Genomic DNA, 14433 nt, shown 5'->3' on the forward strand with positions numbered 1-14433 from the left:
AGCGCAGGAAGACTTGTGAGAGGGAACTTTCACCATTTCTTAGCTGTACCTTTGTTGTTCCATTTCCATATCTTGGCGGCTTGCCAACCGAGTCGGTAAACAGGGTCGGTTTGGGATAAAGATCCGACCTCCTATTATTTATTTATTTATTATTATTTTGTCAAAAATGAACGGTTTAGCCGTTAAAAAAAAAAATAAAAATAAAAATATGCACAAATCTCGACGGACCAAATAGGATTAGAGTTTGGAATCACCAGCATAATTACTATTTATACTCTCAAAAATATACTCTCACCGGTAATTTAAACTTTTACCTTTTGTAAAAAAGTTCTGATGAAGAATTAGATGGTAATAGATCACTTAATTATTAGTGATCGATTTATGAGTAAGAGTGGGGGAAATAAGCAGAACTGGAGCATGGGTTAATGTGATGATGACTTGCATAACCACCCGTAATAAAATATAATATTATTAATAGATTAAAATTTATTTATAATTGTTGAGTCTGAAATCTTAATTCAAGCTAGGCTTATTTACCAACCTTGAATGAACTTAAAACCTAAACAGTTTGGCTCATTTAACCGCCCCGTATCACTTCCACTAAGAGAGCTAGCTGATTTTCTCTAATTTTTTTTTTTTTAGTATTTGAATGTACACTTAAACTTAGTACCTTCTTTACAAATAGGAGGATTGTTTGCAGTTTGTCTGCATCTATAATAACAATAATAAAACTTAAATGTTGTGTAATTGCATGAATAAAACTTAAATGTTGTGTAGTTGCATGAATTGACTCAATTATCAAATCTTGACCAAATACTTTTCTCTCATGTTTTATGGTTTGGTTTTGGCGGCCAAGTAGTGCCCACGCTATATATAAAACCTCTAGTCAACAAATAAACATTAATAATAATGGAATAATTCATAACTCAATAACAAAGAAGATTTCTCTTTTTTTCCTATTTTTATCCTTTTCATTTGTACGTCATTTTCAGATTTTAGGCCACTTGCATGCATCATATCAAAATAAAGATCACACATTGAAGTTGGGTTGTTTTTTTAAAATAGATGCCTAATTGGTCCGAGTATGAATATTTATTTATTTTTAACAAAAGTGACAATCACGTCTAAAAAATAGATCGATATAAAAATGCACCAGTTATGACAATTTATCGATCTTCTAAAGATAAATCCCTCTTACATGCAACTCTGAAAAAGAAATTATGAAAAAGAGGAATACAATAGTTTTCATAAAGGACTCACTCAAACCCATTTAAAATAGTACTATAAATAATATCTAAGCTAAAAAATATTAAATGAATATTATCTCAGCTGCCCAATAACTAACACTGATTAACTAGTTAGTGCCCCTAAAGAAACTATTGGTAAGATTTTCAACAATGTTGATCCAATAGCCCAAATTACTCCTACTTATGTTGCAGATCCAGAGACTTCCAGGAACCACAAGACTGGTTCATCAATGCAGTTATCCCATACTCTTATTGTTAATCTCGAGATGCACATGCACCATATTGAGCAACAGTCTAGTGTGGCTCTCTTATCTCACTTCTCTCGTGTTAATCCCAAGAAAGCACTCTTATCACCTAGCTACCCTTGTGATGAAAAGCCTCCAGTTCTTCTATTCTTGTTGACTTGTCTATAAATCCCCGACTACCCTACAGTTTCCGAGCCCCCTCTCGCCCTTACCCCTCTTTCCCGCATTCTTCTAACTTGGGAGATATTTTAGATCTTAATTTTAATAGTTTTAATTGGGTCTCATTGCTCAGCAGACCTTGTCCCTATTCTGACCTGTAATAAGGACCTACCTCCCAACTACGCTTGTTGTTTGCAGCAAGGTACTTGAGCGCTCTCCCATCTAGACGCTTGCACATCATGCTTCCCAACTCTTGAAAGGGATCAATCCTGAAAGGGTAATTCTTGATCAAGCAGGTGAGGAACATGATCAGTCCTCCTCTCCTCCATCGCCACCCACATTAACCTCCCAATATCAATGACCAGGGAAACTGGGGACAAACATTAAGACATGACAACTATCCCTAGATGAAGTAAACTATGGGACCGATGAAGATGATGAGGTACACCGAAGTTTCTACACACTTGTCCCCCATTAAGTACAATGCCCATCCATAGCTTCTCCAGCCACTTGCCGAAGCGACAGACCTAAAAACCCTTTCTCTCGGTGGAACAAAGAAGCAGGCTTCCTCCCTGACCTTCCCCGATCTTCCAAGAAGAAAGATGGAAACAACCCCTAATCAAATACCTCTCTGAACGCACTTTTTTTGTCTTCTTAAAATAATATTCAATTAGCCAGTTTTAGCTCAGCCTATGGAATAGATCTGGAGGTTTCCCAAGGGTATAGGGACCTTTGCTTGCAACATATCAAGGACCCGAAAAACCTTGGGGTTAACCAATTAGGGAAAAAGACAGGTATTATGAGTAGGGATAGCACCATGATGGAGACTCCTAAGAAGATCTATTTCCTAACCACCCCTAGTCTTAAATAAAAGTGCTTTCCTGGAAAGTAATAGGCCTAGGTAGGCCAAAGAAGCGGTTCCTTATCTGAAATATACTGGAATGGCAACAACTCAACGTCTCTTGTCTTCAAGAAACAAAAATTTCTGACTTCTCCCCAACTTATTATAGATCAATGAGAGGTAAAGTCCTAGATTACGCAACTTTCTTACCCACAAAAGATACGACAGGTAGAATTGCTATCGCATGGAACAATGCTACCTTGATTAGAAAAACCACCTTCTGGGGTTTGTTTTATCTCTCTGTTGAATTTTCTTCTCCAAAAGGCCCTCGTGACCCACATAGTTTTGCATATCGGTCTATGGGCCAAATGATAGTTCCCTTAAACATCTCTTCTGAGAAGAACTCCATGAGAGTCAAGGCTAGTCTTCTTGTACGTAGATAGTATGCGGAGATTTTAACGCGGTTTTCTTGCCAAAAGATAAAAACAAAAGGATCCCTTATGCTTATGATATTGAAAATGCCACTAGTTTACTGAATGATCTTACCCTGTTTAAGCCACAGCTCCTTGGCAGGAACTTTACATGGTCGAATAACCAGTTGGATCCTACTTAGGTGAGACTAGATCGATTCCTCATCTCCTACGACTGGCTACCTCAATCAATAAGATGCTTCCAAAACACTTTCCCATGTATTGGTTCGGATTACGTCCCACTCTGCCTTGAATTGGGAACCTCTGTGCCCCGTAGATTTCATCTTTTCGTTTTGAGGCAGCTTGGGCAATCTGCAGAAGGGTTTGATGACCTTGTCCGATAATGGTGGAATTTTTTCTCAACTACAAGATGTGGCGCCTTCTATATTTTCGAAGAAACTCAAGTTTTTGAAGTAAAAACTGCATACATGGGCCAAGGAGTCTTTTCAGTCCAATTCTACAGCGCAAAAACGTGCTATTGTTCAAACTTAACTCCCTGGATATTATCAAAGAATCCAAGCCATTGTCCATAATTGAATCAACTAAGAGGACTGAACTTCAGACCAACCTGACCACTGCATTCAAATAGGAGGAAACTTTTTGGCGCCAACGATCAAGGATTACTTGGCTCCGTGAAGGTAACATTGATACAAAAAAATTTTTTTCATACACTGGCAAATGGTTGGCACAACTAAAATCACATCCCTCACATTCACTCTTTAGGGAGCTAGATTGAGGAAGACTCCAATATTGGTTCGGAATTTGCAAGTTTTTTTGTGATCAATTGGGGAGCAAAAAAGAATTTTCTTTGAAGGCAAATTGGTCAAGTTTCTTTGTGCACAAGGACCCAACTGATTTGAGTACCCTAGAAGTATCTTTTTCCTTGGTTGAAATGAAAAACCACCTTTGATCTTAATGCTAACAAAGCTCCAGGCCCAGATAGTTTCCCTTGTTATTTTTTTCAGAAGCATTGGACTCGGTGCACACTGAACTAATAAAGTTATGCAAGAATTTCTACTTTAGCAGAGCAATAAAGGATCAATTGGGCAAATATTGTTCTTGTCCCCAAGAAAAATGGTGCTTCTGGGATTAGTAACTTCCATCCGATCAGTTTAATCAACTCCACCCTCAAAATCATCTCCAAACTCTTGGCAAACTACATGAGTAAAGTTATCAACTCCTTAGTAGATAACTACCAATCTGCTTTCCTAAAGGGTAGGAGAATCGTGGATAACATTGTGATAGTGGAGGTATTGATCTTCAATATCCAATGACGGAATCCGGTCACATTATTAAATTAGACTTTGCAAAAGCATTTGATATGGTAGACTGGGAGTTTCTTATATATGTCCTTAAAGTAAGGGGGTTTGGGGTGATGGTACTTGTGGATCCTTAATATTCTGGAAACCTCCAAAGCTAATATTCTTATAAATGGACTTCCAGCTAGTTTTGTGCGTTATAAGTGCGATTTTTAACAAGGAGACCCATTATCACCTTTATTATTTGTCCTAGTAGTAGACGTACTTAGCTCCATGTGCAACCACACACTTACCTCTGGTGTCTTAGATGTCGTCCCACTGGGTAATTTTGGTAGAATGAGCCGCCTTTAATATGCTAATGACCTACTTCTCATCACTATCAGGGGGCTCAAAGACTTGAGAATCCTATAGTTAATTTTGCTGCTCTTCGAGCACCTTTCAAAGCTTACAGTCAACTTTCTTAAAAAACACTTCTTGTACTCTACCACTCTGGGGAGGACCCCAAGAAAGGCGAAGCCACTCACTCACTCTTAATTGTGCGGTTGGCCTCCTTCCGGTAACCTACCTAGGAGTGCCCACCTCAGGAAGAAGCCATAGATGACAAGACTGGCTCCTCCTTACACATGCGGTAAAATGATCGCCTAGCACTGCAAAGCTTAGTTTTTATCTTTAGGCGGCCATCTTATCCTAGTCGATTCTGTCCTCTCCTCTATTCCAACTTACTGGAGGATGGTGTTCGAAACTCCCTAAATGGGTGAGATAGGAAATCGACAATATTCGGTAGGATTTCCTCTAAAGTGGGCGTGAACTTTTGAAACCTAAATATCACCTAGTGGCTTGGACACGCGTCTGTAAAACTAAAAACTAGGGGGGCTGGGGTGTGCTTTCACCTAAGAGACTTCAATCACTCCCTCATGGGAAGATGGTGGTGGAAACTCTCAAATATTGACACTTCATGCTAGTCTAAGGTCATCAATTTCAACTATACTCGCTTGGGGGGATCATCACCCTTCTTTATAGTACTCCCCAAAGAAAGTCCTCCTTTTGGAAAGGTATCCTCAACTGCAGGGCAACTTTCCTCACAAGTATCGACTCATCCAATAATGATGGTAGGAGCACATCGCTTTGGTTAGACAGATGGTATAAAGGCATTCCCCTTAAGGATAAGTAGTCCGACTTCTTTGCACGATGGCAAGATCCCTTCATCTTTATAGCCAACTTCCTCCAAAGAGCGCAGGTACCTGGGTATGAGGACCTGCCCTCTTATACACCATCTCCTACCTTCCTTCCTAATAACAGAAAGTGACAAAAAATTTTAGTGGTGGGACCATAGAGGATTCTTGGTAAAAACCTTCTAACCTTCTTGAATGAAGGGCTTGGGTGTTCTCTAAGCAAATACCTTTGGGCCAGTCCCTACCTTCTCAAAATTAAAATCTTCTTTTGGATGGATTTTCATAATAAGATCCTTAAGCTGGATACTCTTATTAAGTATAGATGTAACAGAATCTTCACTCCTACTTGTATACTCTACCACATAGTACTGAAAGGATGGATCACCTGTTAGTTAGCTGTCGTTTTTCAACGCGTATCTGGGCACATTTTGGGGTGCTTTTTAATGTAACAACCCTTCTCTGTACTCTCTCCGAGGTCTGGTCCATTTAGGTGCTCAGGGGGAGCCTATGCCCCAAGCCACTAGGAAGCCTCCTAATCAGTGCTATCTATTGGGTCATTTGGACTTAGTGCAACAATTGTATCTTTAATTGTACAATTTTAGATTTTTTTTCCCTAACATTTAAAATTTATCAATTACTTCTCTCCTGGATACATACAGCTCCAGAATCGATCAAGTACTCCGTCGTAGGTTCCCTGCCTTCTAGCTTGGTACTTGGCACCTCCGGCTAGCAACCTTGACGACCCACTTATTTAAAGGCGAGTTGATGTTCAATCTTCTGTACCCTCTTTTATCTTAATGAAGCATGGTTTATCCACTTTTTTTAAAAAAATAAAAACTAATAACACCCACTCCCTGTTATCCTTACGATAAAAGAGTGATAGTTTCATTTTCCTCCCATTGTAAAAATTGAGGATTTGACTCCCTTCCGATGCGATAGTTGGGGATTCGTGGCTTGTGCACATTTATCAAATAAATAAATAAATAATATCTACACCTAAAAAAGAGTCAATTTATCAAGATTTTTTGATTGAAATTCATATAGAGACTAAAAGCAAAGAAAAGTGTTACCTTAACAGTAGCTCAGCAAGCCATTCTACTTCTCCTTGCAAATCTTCATTTCACTATCCTACAGAAGTACCTACGCCCCAAAGTGAAATTATGAATGAACATGTTGAGGTAATGCAAAATTTGTGCCTAAAAACAGTGACAATTGCTAGTGCCTCAATACCAAAATCATTATATGAAAGAATTGATGTCAAAGCAACACCATTGGAGCAAAATAAATACAAGGTCCATCACCCGAAAGTTTCAAAATAGCCAACCTCTTTGTAGGTTTCATTGACTTTTTTTACTCAGGATTCATATTTTTGCTCGATATTTGCTTTTAAAGATGAACGGTGCTTAGACTAGTCCGCTCATTTAACTTCACAATTTTTTTTTTACAAAAACTATAATAGTCGTCAAAGGGACAAGCATGTACAAAAGTGCACCAGTTATTGTGGCTTAATGGCCTCCTATAGGCAAAGCTAATACACGGGGCAATGAAAGCATATTATGTACGCCCTAAGATAATATACTAGTGACTATAAACTCCACAATAATAAATTTCCTTGTCATGAAATTTTGGAGAAATAGAGAATACGACTCTCCTGACAGAAATCTCACACTAAAACTCAATCAATAATGAATGAACTGTGCTCTACAATACTGTGAGTAATAAATAGTGCATAAACAATACTATTTTAATCTGCAATTATCCATATAGTGCCTATATGCCTAACCACTTAGGCTAAACAAATGTCACCTTAACATCACAATTTGGTTACCAATAATTTGTTTTTAGTATCTCAAAATTATCATAGACAAAATCCCCACAGAGTGGGGTGATTTAGTTTAAATTGGGTTCATTTAAAAAAAAATAAATAAATAAATGATTATAAAATTCAAGAATAACCAACATCTATTTGTTGAGGTAGGGTGGCTTGTCCATCGTACATAAATAAATAAATAATGTTCAAGAATAACCTACAGCCAAGTTGACAACATTTCAAGACTTTTCCGTGATTACATAAACAAGCAAAAAGGCTATGACATAAGGACTGAAAACAGTGTGGAAGCTTATGCTAAAACTATGGGCTAGCGGTAGAGGTAGGCTTGGGCGAGTGAAGCAAGTGACACTCAAGAAAAATAACTGCTGATAAACTTCCCAACATGCCGCATGATTAATTATTATCAGAAAAAAAGAAATTAAAGTACAATATATAAGCATTAAAAGCATAGTTATCAAACCCGAACCGACCGGACGGTCGGACCGGTTGACTCGGTGACCCGATGCTTCAACCGGTCAGGGTCTTTAATTAGACTGGTTATACAATCAACCCGTTCTGACCCGCATTGATCCGCTTTGACCCGGTGGTTAGACCGGTTGACCCAGCGGTCGGACCGATTGACCCGGCGGTCGAACCAGTTGACCCGACGGTCAGACCGATTGACCTAGTTTGATTTGTAATTTCAATTTTGAACTTTGGTTATATATTAGATTGAGTTTGGTTTGATACTTTGATAATAAATTTAAACTTTTATTGTGAATTAGTATTGTTATGTGTTGGTATTATATGAAGTTTGAGCTTTTTTTCCTTTTTTCTACTACTTCCAAATCAAAGATTAACAATTGTTTTGTATTTTTTCCATCAAATTATTTATTTGATAACTAATAATTCATGTATATTATTATGATATATCATTATATAATTAAAAAGTAATTTATAATTTTAAAAATAATATTTTAAAATATTTTTATTAACCCAGTATTGACCCAAATGACCCAACGGTTGAACCAATTGACCCGTGACCCAGAGCCTTGACCGGGTCTATGCCCGGGCCGGGTCTGATAACTATGGTTAAAAGCATACCTTAATTTTTCTGTTATGATCATACTTCCTCTGTTTTGAAGTTGCAGTGCTATCCTCACTCCTTTCCTTCAATTCAGTATTTGACATTTAATGAACATGTGGAAAGAGAACGAAATGTGTTCACTGGGAAAGATATTTAAATATGAAAGCATACCTCCTGATTTTTTTCTTCATTATCATCATTCCCTTCCTTTAATTCAGTATTAAGTAATTAATGAACAAGTGAAACAAGAAGAAAATATTTTGCCGAATGAACAAAACCTAACACTGGGAAAAATTCTTTAAAGATAAAAAAGCATACCTGATTTTCATAGTCAGTATTCCTCCTTTTAGACAGAGATCTATCAATGCTGTTGCTTCCCTTCCATTTAGTATCAAAGAAATAAATTAACATGTGAAAAACGTATCTGTGAAGGAATGAACTAATCTTTTTTTTTTTAATGAATAAATGTAGACAAGCCACAGAATTGAACCTTAACCTTTGAGTTAGAAAGAAAATGAAATACCAAGTATCATATTGTAGTGGTAGGAGCAAACTTGTTAAATTGGAGATTTCTTTAAACATAAAAACATACCTGACTATCATGTTCAGAGTTCCTCAGTTTAGAAGGGGATCCATCATCTTCATCATCATGCATTTCCTTTAATTCAGTATCAAACAATTAATGAACATGTAAAACAAGAAGAAAAACTACTGATGAATGAACAAATGCATTGGTTAGTCCACTAGGTGTTTCAAAGATTTAATCTCATATTTTTTAGATAGTTAATATGCTGATTGTCCCCACTTTAGGATTTGAACACTAATATACCTGACATGGAAGGCCTCGCTTGTATTGCTAAGCATATGTTCAGACAATAACAATAGTAAGTTTTACTCATGAGAATCTTCAATGATCAGAAAGGAACAAAGTATCAAACAAATATTCAACTCAAGATGTACAATAATAACATGCACAGATAAAAAAAACACAAAGTAGTCAAAACCAGCAGGGACTTTTGAACAGGAGAAGGCCAACTGGTCAAGTGTTGAGGTTTTCACTGAGGTGCAACCAGATAGAACCAAATTTTACAAATAAAAAAATATATATATATATATATATATATAATATAATACATTAATTGATAAAAAAAACTTTTAAATCATATACCAAAAAAAAAATATATTATTAAATAAAACAAGTCACGTCTCATATTTAATTAAAAAACAAGATTTTGTTAACATCTAAACTAAATCCATATAAAATACTAAATAAAATAAACATCTCATAAAAAAAAAAATACCAAAGTGAGGTCTTTTTGTTTAAGAATCAATTAAAAAAATAGTATTTGAGATCCATGAAACTTTTAAAAGCTAATTACACTGTTTAATAGCGGGTCTCAACCTACATAGTTTCTAGGGAAGAACTTAACCGTTGGGGTCAAGTTCAATAACCGGTCCTGTTCTTACTGTTAATACAGGGACCCACTACTCTAACTTCTCCATAACTGCAGTTAGAGGGAAGGATTGGCTTAGGATATATAAGGCTAGGGAGATTGGCTCTCACAGGCGATGTGGGACTATGGACCAGGTTAACCATTGCGTCTCAACACTTACTACATATACAAAAACAAACCGAGGGCATGTACTCATTGATCATGCTGGAAAACTAACTTAGTTCCATCACAAAAGTGAAGTCTTTTGCTCAAACTTTTTAAACAGAAATGGAATTTCAACAGCAACAATTCTTTTAAGAATGATATGAATTTTTTGCAATTGATTGGCAATGCTAATTCTTCAAGCAACACTGAAAATACTCATGCATTGCATTGCATATACCTGAAATGTTGTAAAGTCAGTGGGAATCATCTCAGAAACCTTGCATTGATAGCAAGCTCTTGATCCCTGAATCCAGCAACACAAGATAAATCAGATAAAAAATCAAGTTGAATTAAAACTCAACTTGGAATTACACCCAAAACGTGTAAATCCAAACAGGAACAAACATTTTGAGCAGCCCGAAACTTGAGCCCTCCAAAAAACTTCAGATTCTCTAAATCCATTTTCTTTAGACTTTCAGCAAACATCTGTATCTCCCTATGACTATTTGCATCCAGGGTTGCCACTGTCCTGTTCAATGTCTTTAATGCATCTTGCACCAATGACTCCATGATCTCCAAATGCATCTTCTTTTCCTTTGACATTCCAAGTAAAACCACATTCAAATTAAATCACAGGATTATTTGTGGCATAAAAATCAAGGGCCTTCATCCCATGCAATGCTTCTGAGTCTGAGTGGAAAACAATCCCCAAATTGCTAAACCCAAGACATGCCCATTTTGGAGAACTTAGCAATCAATTCCAGAGAACTAATTCTACAGGAATTTTTTGGAAAGAAAAGAATTTGAGTACCCAAACTACTGAATAACAGACTAACCACAGGCTTCTTATTGGAAAACAACTCCCACAGAGCATGAAACATCCAGAAGCTAAATCCAAGCCATGCTCAAAACGGAGAACTAACCAATCAGTTGAAGAACTCTAATTCTACAGGAATTTTTCAGAAATTAAGGTTTAAAAGTCTGAATTTGAGAAGCCAAACCAATGAATAACAGATCAATTACATAAGAAATCATAGGTATTCAATTCTATGAAACATGAACAAGTGCAATAAGATTTAAACAAAACATATCTACAACTAATGAGTTAATTCAAGAAATATAAATTGCTGAACAACAGACCAACATTAAAGACTGAAAAATATAGATGTATATAGAAACCCAAGAATATTAAATGTGATTAAGATCAGTACTGAGAGCAAATCTTAATGAATTCAAAGAACAACTACAAAGTAAGGAATACATCAAAAACACATTCATTCAGTTCAAAATCAGAAACTCCAAAAGGTATTCCATTGGAAACCCCCCAAAAACATCAAAAACCAAGAACAAATCATCATCGAAGATAAAATGCAATTAAGATTCATACTAAGATCAAATCCTTATGCATCCAAAGAACAATTCCAAAGTAAGAGATTCATCATAACACATTCATTCAATCCAAAATCCAAAACTTCAAATGTTATTCCGATCTAAACCCTCAAAACCATAAAAAAATAAATTTTCTTTTAAAAAAAAAAAATAATCAGAAACAAGATTCAAATACATACCATCTGAAATGGAAAAAAAAATTAAAATTAAAATCAGAAACGAAGATCAAATGATATCCATACCAAGATCAAATCATAATGAATCTAAAGAACAACTCCAAAGTAATGGATTCATCCAAAAAATATTACTGCAATTCAAAATCCGCAACCCCAAAATCCATCCGATCCAAAAACCCTCAAAACCATCAAAAAGAAAAAGAATCAAATACATACCAATAGAAAACCAAAATTCAAATCGGAAACCAAGCATGAATCATCATCCACAATGAATCTAATCCTATGAATTGAAACAAAGAAACAAAAGAGAAAAACAAGATCAGATCAATGATTGCAAACCTCGTCGGAATTCAATCCCTCATCATTCGCTCGCAGTTGAACCGGAGAGGATTCTGGGAATCTGGGCCATTATATACCTTTCGATGAATGTCACGTGCTTTCCACGTGCAAAACAAACTTTAAAATTTATTGTTTAATTCTTAAAAAAACTCTCCATTAAAAAATTTTTAAAATAAATTATTGTTTAAGCGCATGTTTGATTCTGTTTTTATTTTTAATTTAAGTTGAAAAAATTTAAAAATTTGTTTGAGTGAAAGTAATTTCAAAACAGATCTAAAAGTGAAAAAAATTTTAAAAACAAATTTTAAAAATAAAAAAATATAAAACTTGTTTGATTAAGATGTCTTATGTAAATAATATTAATGCTTGATTTTACAATAATTTAATAATGATGTGATTTTAATGAACTAATATAAAAATATGTTTTATGAAAATTGAATGTAAAGAGCACTCTAGATGGCATTAATTAGAATGTACATTTTGATTTTCAATAACATTTATATAAATAGTTGAAGCATAAATTCAATGTTCAAAATTATTATAATATTGTAGCTACATTAATTTTGTAATATAATCACGATGCCTTGCTTACATTTCTTTGAAGACTTATATGTACATATAAATTTTAGAATTAGAAATTGAGTTTTTAACCCACTAAAACAAGGTTGAATTGTTATTTTAAAGAGAAATGTTCGAAATTAAAAAGTTCTCTCTATATATCTTTTTGACTATCGACCTTAATTTGTCTCTGTACCTTTCACACCAATAAGATGGGGAAAAAAATTTACTGTAAGGATATCCAAAGTCATGGGATTGTTTTCTCTTTAATTGTTTGTATTTCTATATATTTACATAAATTTAAAATTTATAAAATCTAAAAATTTATTTTCATTGTTTTTGATTTTTAAAATCATTTTTTTTATTTTTAAAACAATTTAGACAAAACACATTATCAACGAAAATTTTCATGTTTAGTCTTCAATAGCAAAACATTATTGTCAAAAACCAACAATCAAGCAATCCCTAGATTACTTCTCTTAAAAAGCCAAATATTCTCATTTTTAAAAATCATGAAATTTAATTTTAATTAATTTAAATATTTTTATAAGAAAATTAAGAATTATTGTGAATAGCCAATTTTCTTTTTTTAAGATCACATAAAATTTGAACAGTGGCTTTTGTTATTTAAAATAAATAAAATTGAGTTTTCTAGATTCAAATAGCTAATGCGTCATTCATGTTAATGCATCTATAAAATAAATAAATAAATAAATAAATTTTCATTTATCAAACTGCATGGAAATTCAATATTATAAATGAAAATAAATATTTTCTCATATATATATATATATATAAAGGCAGCATGCCTTATTTCATATACGTCTACAACAAATTTGATGATTAATGACGCATCATTTAGTGTCACAAAATGAGAAATTCTCGTCATGTATAATATTTGATGACATTAAACACCCCGTCACAACGATCGCCACCTTTGCACCGTAGCTAAAGATATACTATGACGATATGCACATTGTCGTCACAAAATGCTAAAATTTACGTGACGACATATACAAATGTCACATTATAGCTATGTTTTTGTGACATTTATGTTTGTCATAAAACATATTATAAGGTGTCACAAAAAATCATTGATCGTCATAAAATATGAGTTGAATATTCAACTATTAATGACAAAATTTATCTTGTCACACTAATAGATGACGTATATTTCGTCACCTATTATTAAATAAATAACGTCACAAGTTGTCATGAATTATCACACAATATGAGAAAATATTCAACAATTCATGACGGAAAGATGACTGTCACCCAAATTGGTGACATAATTTTTTTTGTCACCAATTATTTAAAAATAATGTCACTAGATAACTTATATGGTCAAGAAATACGAGGTAAATGTGCATCTATTTATGACAAAAACATGAACGTCATATGAAAGGGTGGCGAAATTTTTTGCCACTGATTTTCAAAAAATAATGTCATAAAATATTCGAAATGTGAAATTGATTGTAACATTAGTATATTCGTCACTCAAATAGGTGGCATTTATAGACTTGCCAAATATTTATTAATATTTAACATTTCGTGATGTTTGCTAAATGAAAATATGACATAATTATTTTGTGACCCATTTACCATTCGTCATGAATATTTTAATATCATTTTTTCATTACGTCATTTGTTAAAATATATATATAATATTTTATATAATAATATAAAAGAACACATAATAAAATGAATTCAATACAATTTCCACACTTAGATTTCAAACATAAAGTATGTAAATGAAAAAGTGATCATGAAAAATATAAAATATCCTTACATCTTGATAAATTTAAATTTTTTTCAGAAAAAAAACCAAGCTAGTTGACATGTGTTGTAGCTTATTTGCTAGCTTTCAATATGATTCTTGATTCTTCTTATGACAAAGATTCAGTTGATGGAGAACCCGGCTCACTTGAAACCGTAATAAATATTCAATAAAAACAAATAAATAATTGATAAAAAGTAAAAAGAAATGTTGTGATAAGTAAATTTATGACATTGCAAGGTAAAATAAAACTAAAACATACTATTACCCAAAAAAATTATGGCATAGGCATGTGTATTTCATAAT

Source organism: Dioscorea cayenensis, chromosome 16, assembly GCF_009730915.1.
Source record: "Dioscorea cayenensis subsp. rotundata cultivar TDr96_F1 chromosome 16, TDr96_F1_v2_PseudoChromosome.rev07_lg8_w22 25.fasta, whole genome shotgun sequence".
Lineage (NCBI taxonomy): Eukaryota > Viridiplantae > Streptophyta > Magnoliopsida > Dioscoreales > Dioscoreaceae > Dioscorea > Dioscorea cayenensis.